The sequence below is a fragment of the Mauremys mutica genome, chromosome 23 (genome assembly GCF_020497125.1).
Source record: "Mauremys mutica isolate MM-2020 ecotype Southern chromosome 23, ASM2049712v1, whole genome shotgun sequence".
NCBI lineage: Eukaryota > Metazoa > Chordata > Testudines > Geoemydidae > Mauremys > Mauremys mutica.
In genome coordinates this window covers 230,521-239,061 of record NC_059094.1, presented here as the reverse complement: position 1 = coordinate 239,061, position 8,541 = coordinate 230,521, and the positions used below count along the sequence as shown (strand labels likewise).

Below are 8,541 nucleotides of genomic sequence, written 5' to 3'. Positions count from 1 at the left end.
CTATTGACCTCTCTGCATTTTGAAACCTGACCATTTATTCCTACCTTGTAACTAGTTATTTATCCATGAGAGGACCTTCCCTCTCCTCCCATGAGAGTGTAATAGAGCAGAATAGGGCTTCCTTGGGAGGGGGCGTGAATTGAGAATATATCAGGGGGTTGTGCACATTTACTGCCCTGGTGAAAAAGTGTGTCTGATACTCAGTCTTTGCTGCTCCTGCCAGCTGTGACTGCTGAGGACATTTTCCTTCTCTGCTCCAGGGTCTCTCTTCTGCCAGATTCTCAGCAAGTCAGGCCCCCTACAGACTATGGCAGAGCAGTTTGGTAATAGGCTGCAGGACTCACCACGTAAGAATGTAGCTGCTGTAGCACCTTGACTGTCCATGGGCCAAATCCTGCAGCCCAGGATAACCTCCCACTGCTGGTGATGGGAATTGAGCCTTTGTAACTAGCTGCTGGTACCTGAGGTCTCAGCTACGGATTAAACTGGTGGCAAACACAGCTTCAGCCAAAGCAGTGAAGATGTAAGGGAAAGAGCAAAACTGGCCATCCGGGGAGCTGCTGCAGTCCCATCACCACAGCTGGAAGGGAGAAGAGGAAAAGCTCCCTAAAGTGCTGGGAGCAGCCCCGAGAAAAGGAAGTTTGTCAGTGAGATCAGTAGCAATAACTGTGAAATGATGGAGTGCTTTCTCCTCTGTGCCAACATGGCTGAATTGTGTTACTTTACTGTGAGAATAAGCTTTAAAATATCCTGCTCTAATGTCAGGATGGGTCTGTAACCATAACTGGACTCTGTGGGAAGTGGCCTCTGGATAGTGGCCTTTGGGCAGAGCTGGCTGAAGAGCCTTCCTACTCACCAGAAGATCTTGGCTTGGCCTGACAGTTCTTCCTTACTGAACCTAGTTTGTCTGTCAGGCGCCTTTCTTTTATTTCTTCTAATGAAAAGAAAAGAAAAGACCTCACTGCACAATCCTTGTAAGTGCTTGTTCAAGACACAGAGACCCTTCCTTGCAGCTAAGTCTTGGAAAGTGTTAAGTGGTAAATCTGGAGCTGATGGAAAGGTTACCATGACTCAGAGTTGAGCTGAAGCTGCTGTGACTGAAACACAGAGCACTAATCAGTATCTGATCACAGCAGCTTGTGGGAGAAGTGCATGTTAGAAGCCCTCTGTCAGCTCAGCTGTGGCTTTCTGTACACAGAGCCAGCCTGCTCAAAGTCTGCAAGTCTTGAGGGAAATGGGGCACATTTTTACTTTGGAATTTGAAGGTGTAGTCTTGGACCATCAAGTGGAGTGGTTGCAAACAGCTTGCTGGAGAAGGCACCATGGCTTAGCTGGCTAAAGCACCTGTCTAGTAAACAGGAGATCCTGGGTTCAACTCCCAGTGGTGCCTTGTTCTATTGCTTTTGTCTCCTCTGCTCACATTTTCCTGTGTCTTCCTAGGAAACAGAAGAGACCTCTCTTGACAATCCAAGTAATTGCTTGTGAAGAAAAAGGCTTCTTTCCAACGGAGCATTGGAGAGAATCAAATCCTCAGTCTGGTGTTGATGAAAAGGCTATTGGCATTGGCAAGGAGGTTGCTTCCGCTGCAATTTGCTGTGACAGGAGACCCTGTGTTGTGCAGCCATGCAATTCGCTGGGGATATCTGTGCACAGAGCCCCTTCTAGAGGGTTCTCTGCAGGGCTTGCAGGAAATGGAGAATGACTGTCCTTTCACTTTTCATGTTATTGTTGATGAAAAATGGAGCAGTTTGGGGAGAAGTCCCAGAGCGTGGCACCATGGCAGAGCTTGCCAAGAGAGCTGCTGGATAAAGAGCAGATTCAGGATCCAGCATCCAGTGCTGCCTTGCTGAACGTGCCTCCTCTTGTCCCTTTTTGGTCAATCTTTTTTGTTAATGGAGAAGCCCGACTCTGGCTAGCCATACAAATGCTTGCAAAAGAAACGGGTCTTTTTGCTGACAACTGTCAAAAGGAGGCTTTGGATAAACATGGAAACAAGGTCAAGGTCACTGTAACTCATCTTGCATGTGCAGTTGTTGAAGCTACAAGGCAGAGCACTAAGCACAGTATTACCACGGCTGGTCACAGCAGGGTCTCTATGTGGTGGGATCCGCGGGGTACAATCCCAAACTGTGGAACTGCTCTGTCCTCTTATCTCTCCAGTCTGGGCTGTGTCTTACAATGCTGCACTAGTGACAAGCAGCAAAACCCGCTCCATGTGCTGTGATTACTCAGCCAACAACATGCAGCAATGCACCCAACTAAGTTGCATGAATGCTCTATAAGCCACTCCTCAATTATACGTAGAGAGACACCAGCATATCTCCCCAGCCGTCAGCCTTGCACCTCAGAAATGTACCGTCTTACACTGCTCAAAACCTCTTGAAAAGTGCAAGCTCATTAATTAATTCACCACTTCCTCAAAAAGAAAGTGAACATGCACCAGCCTTTTTAATCTGAGCAGCTTTCCCAAGCACTTTGAACAATTTCACAAGTAAGTATAAAACATTAAAATAAGTTTATTAACTACAGAAAGATAGATTGTAAGTGATTATAAGTGTTAGGCAGAGAGTTCAAAGTTGGTTACGTAAATGAAAATAGAATCTTAGTGTGACATTCTAGACCTTTGGGGGAGCGGCTGTAACCCCCATATTCCTCATTTTCATATAATCGTGATCTTACATATAGAGCATGACTTGTAAGGTATCAGGGGAAAGGATATGATCTGCTGAAAGTCATTATCTACCCATAGATGTATAACATTCATGCATATGAAGTTATGAGAATTGTGTAGTATGGTTGTCACTATGCTGTAAGCAATGATGAGCAGCCAAAATATTAACAACCGGTTCCCTCCTTCTCACCTCACGAGGGGGTCGTGCCCCCCCGGGAGGTCATGCCCCATCCAACCCCCCATGTTTTTGACACCCCCCCAGGACCCCTGACCCATCCCCCCCTCTCCCTGTCCCCTGACTGCCCTTTGCAGCCCCATCATAAGAACATAAGAACATAAGAAAGGCCATACCGGGTCAGACCAAAGGTCCATCTAGCCCAGTATCTGTCTACTGTCGAAGAAAACTCAGTTCTCGCTTTTTGTTTGGGTGCAGCAAAATTAAATACTTTATTATTTCTCCAGTAATTACCATGGAGGGAGAGAGTGCCATAGGACACAGGGTCCTGGACAGGTCTCTCAACTGGTAAACAATTACATCAAGCCTTTATACCGTTGTTTCAGACAATTTCTAGCAATAATACAGACAGTAAAAAGCAACAAATACATTTTGTTTATACATAAGCTTTTCTGCTATCTCACTAGAAAAACAAGACTGCAAGACTGCTGTCATGAATAGTTAGTAAAGGGTTAAAGCATAGTACCTGGTGGGCACCTGACCTGAGGACCAATCAGGGAAGAGAATTTGAAACTCCTAGGAGGGAACTTTTCCCTCTGTTTGGGGGGTCTTTGTCTTTAGCCGTCTGGAGTTACAAGAGTCAAGATGTTTTAATCAAGTCTACAAGTTTCCACCTTTCTGAACTAATTTCTTCTAGTCAAGATAGTGAGTATTAGAAAGATACTTTGTGTCCTCACCTAATAATCCTATGCTTGCAATTCTGTGTGTTTGTTATTGATTATTCTTAATTCTGCTGTTTTGTTGTACTGAGAAAGAGAGAGGATTCTCTCCAGAACTTAGCAAGGTTATACCCTATGAGTGTCCAGCTTGGGCTCATAGAGATTCTGTATTTTCTTGTTTTTCTTTTAATAAATTCTTTCTATAAAGACTTGATTAAATCCCTTCTACTGTGGATAGGGGGAGGGGCGAAGACACTCTCTCGGTGGTGAGACAGGCTTATCTCCGGGCAGAGAAGGGAGGGGGAAGAGAGTTCCTCCTGGGTTTGATTCAAACAGTTTGAATCAGGTATCTCTTTCCAGTGGCTAGGAGAGAGAGAGGGGGGGAGGTTTCCCTCCGATGAGTGGATCTGTATTTCCCCAGGGAACGTCTCTGGAAAGAAGGGAGACAGGGGGAAAACAGGGGTGTCCCGGCCCACGTAATTGACCGCGGTGGTGGCAGCAAAGGGGAGACCTACCCTAGGATTTTGGGGTGGGGGAAGACATGCTGGTCCTCACTTTGAAACCCCCCAGCTTCAAGTGAGGGTAGACCCATGACAACTGCATATTGCAAGGTCGTAATAACTTTCACACAATTCACTCTGTCTTACATTATCTTGCTTCCTCACGTCACCAGGGTCACAGTTAACCTAACTCATGCTAACTAACATTCATTAAGATCTCTTCAAAACCTTGTTACTTATTTACTGGCTTCCACACTCCCCCCTTTTGTACTTCTAGTACAACAAACAATTTCAAATCTCAATTCGCATGAAACCACGGACTTCAGATTCTACAGCAAACATGTCAACCGTCATGGGACGTAATGACAATGCATGATTAGCATGAACATGAAAGGTATTGCTATTCTTACGTTATTTACAACAACAACAACAATAATATAATCCTAAATTAACTAACAACACTACAAATAATAACAATCCTATAGGAATAATATAATGGGGCTGTTGTACAATCGTGAACACAAAGCACAAAACATCATACCTAGTACATAAAGTAAACACTCTATAAGCTGTATGAAAGGCATTCCTTCCAGCTTGATATATATTCTAAAGCATGGGAATTTGCCCTTGCAATTCAGAGATTCTTTGAACCTTTGGTAACAATGAAAGCAAATTTTGAAACTGATCAGGTACCATTCTAGTCCAATCAAAATATACCTAAAATCTAAGAGCTACTTGCAATATTCTATCTGCATTCTATCTGCAGGCCAGTAAATGATATAATCGCTTGCAGCAGTGGTAAGATCAATATGTATATCTTGTAAAGTGGTGGCATTAACGCACACACAGCTACCAATAGGTTGAAAAAACATGGGTGTCCCGTCAGGGTAGTTCCTTGACCTCCACCCTCTCAACAAATATTGTCATAAACAGTGACAACTTCCCCTAGCTTCAGTTTATAGATACACTGAGCTGTGGTGGTTCTAACAGCCAAAATGTCCATTGACTCTCTATCCTCATCCAAAATGTCAGGTGTCAATCTAGGGGTACTGTCTAGAAATCAGTTGGAGATACCAGGTGGTCTAATTTCCCCAGATGTCTCGGTAAACAATTACAGTCCCACAGGCATCCTCCCCATGGACCCAGCAGGATTCAGTATGTGGGAGCCCACACCCACCCTAACCGGTCCATATGCTTGGAAGGAGCACTGTGAATGTCCACACTTCCATCCAGAAAGTGTCCAAGTATGTCTTCATGACAACAGATCAGATGGTACTCCTGACGTGTCTGGAAGGGCAGTGGGCCAAGTCTAGTCCAGATCCCACTGCAATGCCTTCCCAGCCTCAGTGATATTCAATACCATCTCTGTCAGTAACTTCTGGGTCATAGAACTAAGGGTGGAAATGACATGTAACTCACCAACTCCAGCCTGTACTGAAGATAGCTGAGCTTCAAAAATAAGGCTAGTGGCCTTTTCTAGTTGGCCCAATTTCTTATCATGTTCCTGGCTTTTAAGAATAGTCCAAATGGCTACTACACTATTGGCACCAGCCCACAGGGATCTGGTCAATTCCCTTTTTGTCCAGAGGAAATAACCCAGGCCTTTTTGTTGTGCTAATCTAATGGTAGCCCCTTGTGAGCAATCTGGGTATGTAGAAAACAGGATAAGGGCAATGTCAGGTAAAATCCAACTAGGGAGGGCAATACATACTGAAGGATTTATCCAAAACACAGGGCGCAGCCTGTAGAATAAACCCCCAAATCCAATTAATACCACAGTCCCAAGCATGGGTCCCACAAATTTCCTCCTGCCAGTGTACGATTCTTTGTTTCTTCACCAGGGTCAGTTCTCAATGTCCTGTTCAGTCAGGAATTCCTGGACTTTGGCAATGTCAGTGGAGTGAGTGTGTCTTCTTCTTTCCCAAAACAATCGAGGTTTAGCATCCTACAGGGGAGAGGTTTCCAGCACATATCACCCTGTAATAGCTGTGCTTTTTTTCTAGAAAAGTCTAAAGGCACAGTTGGTCTGTCAGTGGAAAAGGGAGCTTTTTCCTGCTGTCCAGAAGCACAGTAGAACTAGAAGAAAGAATAGGCTAATCATCAATAGGAAAATTCTCCTGATGTGGAGGGGTCTTTGTGCAGTGAAAATCCTGGGTCCAAGCAGTCAGTCTGTGGCACTGCACAACGGTGTTGGTAGTCAGCAGGACTTGGAAAGGGCCTTTCCAGCATGGAGCCAAGGCAGTCTTTCGCTGATGGATCTTTATGTAGACCCAGGCTCCTGGTTCCAACGAGTGGCAAGGTTGCACAGGATCCTGTGGTAGTGCTGCCATCACCTGTGCAGAAAAAGACTTAACACATTTCATTAGTGCCTGACAATATTTAAGCATTATGTTATCCAGCAAATGAATGTCCATCTGAGCTGGGGTTAGCGGGGGTGCAGTTGGTAGTCAGCATTGGGTGTCCTGTCAAATTTCATGAGGGCTGAGTCCAGTCGTTCGATTGGGAATGGCTCTCATACACCTCAGTGCCAAAAGAAGGGCATCCGGCCACCTTAAGTTCGTTTCAGCACAAATCTGGGCCAGTTTATTCTTTAAAATCCCGTTCTGGCGTTCCACTGTCCCAACTGTGGGTGGTGAGGGCAGTGAGTTGCACATAACTCCTTTACAATCTGTCCAGTAAAAATGAATTCCACGATCACTGTTGATACCCACAGGGATGGCAAAACGTGGCACAAAATCTTTAAGCAAAATGTCACAACAGTCCTGACACCTGCTTTCCTGCAGGGAAAAGCTTCAACCCAAGTGGTAAATACATCAACTAAAACTAATACATATCCATAACCACAACATGTAGACATTTAAATAAAATCAATCTGAATATCTACAAAAGGTCCCCAAGGAGGAGAGCGGGCTGGCCGCTGCACACCAATCTCGTGTAATTGCAGCAACCATTCCCCCCCCCCCTTCCCTTGGTAGGCAGCCAAGCGGTGTCCTTGACTGGGGCCAGCGCATGTTAGCCATTCTCTGGTTGTTTTTTTTCCATTTAACCTACAAAGGAAACTTTTACTCTTCAATTATACACCTTTTTCATACCATGAACACATAAACAGTACTGTTATACAGTACAGAAGTATTATCATTCAATGTATCCACATATACCCTTTCACTAAAATAACCTTATTACAGAACTTTGGAAGAACAAGCCAGGACAAGCACACCCACTTTGAGAAGTTCACTTAATATAACTTCTAGTCCAATAGCTATCCACCATCCCCAGCCCTCTGGCTAAAAGTCTGAGGTAGCCAGAAGGTTCCCTCGTACAATATGGGGAGTGGGTTAACTTTTCATGTCCTTGCTTCCAAAGACTGTCAGTATGATTTTAACAACAATTCTCAATTAAAAGATTTGGCCAATGTAGTTTCTTTCTCTTACTGAAGAAAATGTATTAGACTTTAGTATATCACATTTTTCTGATATAATTAAACACTTTGTATTCTAAGTTGAACAAAACAAGTATCTGCATTGCAATGCAACATTTTCGCTTGATGTCAAATCAGACCATCTCATGAAAATATTAAACACAACAATTTTTTGCCACGAGACAAAACACCACAAAACAGAACATAGAACACACAACATAATTGTGACTGCCAGTAAATCATAGTACGTTGAATGCTGTGTAGCTGGCATTAATGTTCTTTGATTATCTGAAAGACAAAAACAGAGGTCCACCCCTTCGGGGCAGTTAAATACTTAAAATATACAAATACTCTTCTTGATTCTAGGCAAAACAGAGGAATTACCCCATATTTTCTCGTATGTGCTTCTTAGACAGCCCTGGTTCAGCGGCCTCTACCTTATCAGTTAGTTAATTTGCATTAACACAGATGCTCTCCGGCTTGCTTTTTTTTTTTTTTTTTTTTTACTGTTAACTCCTGCTTTTAAACACTGAAAGAAAACATCCCCACGTATAGTGCCTGTAGGGCCTAATAAAATTTCATTACATAGCACTGTATACATTCTTCAACTGATTTAACAAAATCGTTCATAGCCAAATGAGTGCAAGCTAATAATTTCTTTGCCTGAATTCATTCACAAACATGTCAAAGACACCAAAAAACTGTTCTCTTTAGCTTTTTCACAAAGTTCAAGTGCTGTTCCCCCCAGCAAACACAGAGTCAATTTTTCAATACCATCTTAAAAATCAATTGCTTTTTTCCTTCCAACAGCCACTTTACCAATGCAAATCACCATTCCAAATATCCTTCTGAGTATTGGAAATCCGCATGCTTATATTCACTTACTCCTTCTTTCCACTACACCCTCAAAAGTTTCCAACCTGTTTTCCAAATCTCTCTGTCTGTCGCTCGCCTGCCTGGGCCCGATCCTTTTTTCCTCACTGAATCGTCCCGTCCATGGACACTAGCTTGTTCCACAACCAGTTCTTAGCTAGGAGGGTGGGCTACTCAACTAGCCC

General features: G+C 43.7%; 1 non-coding gene across 1 annotated transcript; it reads left to right on the top strand.

The window, feature by feature from the left end:
* The first annotated feature begins 1,316 nt into the window (after nucleotides 1–1,316).
* Nucleotides 1,317–1,390, top strand: TRNAT-AGU. The gene has a single exon. It is a non-coding gene; the product is annotated as a tRNA-Thr (tRNA).
* Nucleotides 1,391–8,541: the final 7,151 nt, after the last annotated feature.